This window comes from Buceros rhinoceros, unplaced genomic scaffold (assembly GCF_000710305.1).
Source record: "Buceros rhinoceros silvestris isolate BGI_N320 unplaced genomic scaffold, ASM71030v1 scaffold1171, whole genome shotgun sequence".
In the NCBI taxonomy this organism is placed as follows: Eukaryota; Metazoa; Chordata; class Aves; order Bucerotiformes; family Bucerotidae; genus Buceros; species Buceros rhinoceros.
Genome location: NW_010392376.1, coordinates 320,531 through 322,123, shown reverse-complemented (window position 1 = coordinate 322,123; position 1,593 = coordinate 320,531).

The window sequence follows — 1,593 nt, the reverse complement described above, 5'->3', positions numbered from 1 at the left end:
CTTGGCCAGTGGGCTGGGCTGGGGTCAGTTTGCCCTCTTGTGGGTTTCTAGAGATGGGAAGCTGCAGTATGAGGGCTCTGGGTTGCACCAAAGGTTGAGGTGTGGGGACTGAAGTGCTTGGGGATGTGAAAGTGAATTTTCCTGTTGGGGTAGACAGTGAGGAAGAACAGGCAGGTGCTTCCAGTCATGCGCAATACATTGATTCATTGACAGATTGCGTAAGAGTAATGAGAGAATGCAGGTTCAAATCCTTTAACGTCTCTTAAAATGTTCCTGTACCACTGTAATGACAAGGTAATTTAGAGTGTAGGAGGGCTGAATATGTACAATGTCAATAAATTTTTAATTGTAATCTTGTGAAGCAACTTGCTTAACTGCAGCTTTCGTGGGCTTAGGGGCTGAAATCTTTCCAGTTGTATGCCAGTCTGGGGTATGAGATAAAACGTGAAACAGAACTTTAAGTTGTAAAGGGTAATAAATACTTCATGTTATTAAATGTACATGAAATATTGTGGTTGCCTTGTCAGAGGTGGAGTAGTGGGAACAGAATAGTAGTGGCTTTTGAAGGGTTGGCAGCTGTACCGAGGCCAAAAGGGGTCCATCTGTGTAAATTTTGAATGTTCTTGCTCACTTGCAGCTAAAGCAGATGTAGGGGTGGGGGCTGGGGCTGAAGACTGCTTTTTCAATCCTCAGAGGACCTGTCAGGATCTGTCGTGGCTGCCCTGCAGTCAGGACTGTGATGAGGCCTTTATTTAACAGAAAAATGCTTCCATACATACGAGGTAAAAAATCTTGTGATGCAATAAAAATCTTTTCTTCTGTCAAATACTTCCTAATGTGTTAATTTTTCTCATAGAGGGATATCAATTAGTCTGTAGCTAGAACCTAGTACAACACCACAGGGGTTTTTTAAACTTTTTTTATTGCTGTGACTGTACTGGAAGAAGAGAGCTGCTCATCCTCTTTTCATCAGTACATAAAGTGAGGAAGAATCTGAAGAGCAAGCAGTTTTTTACATGAGGCCACCAAAGCCATTTTCAAAATGTCTAGTGACACTGTTGCTTTCACCTGCTGAGGTAAGGTGGTCTTAGCAGGTTGGATTTTTTTCAGGGGACAAGTCCTGTGGCTTGTGATGGAGCAAGTACACGTGCTATTCTCAGCTGCTGCAACCTAGACCTCATGCTCTTCCCCTGCCCCGGTGTGGATCTTCTCCACAGGCTGCAGTTCTTCAGGAAAGAATCTGTTCCACCGTGATGCTCCAGGATAGCTTGGGCACCCAGAGTTCCTCCTCCCTCTCTGACCTGGGTGCTCACAGGGCTCATTTCTCACACTTTTTACCTCACTCCTCACAGCTGTGCAGTTTTTCCCTTCTTAAATCTGTTACCACAGAGGCTTCACCACTGCTGGTGATGGGCTTGGCTTTGCCCTGTGGTGGGGCTGCTGTGGAACTGGCTGGAACTCAATGGAACCAGCCATGCCAGGCATGGGGCAGCCCTGCCCTCTCCTCAGAGATTCCCACCAACACCTGGGCACGGGCACCTGATACACCAAGTATCAAGTGTGTTAGCTTCCTTCAAAATCGCCTCTCTACCC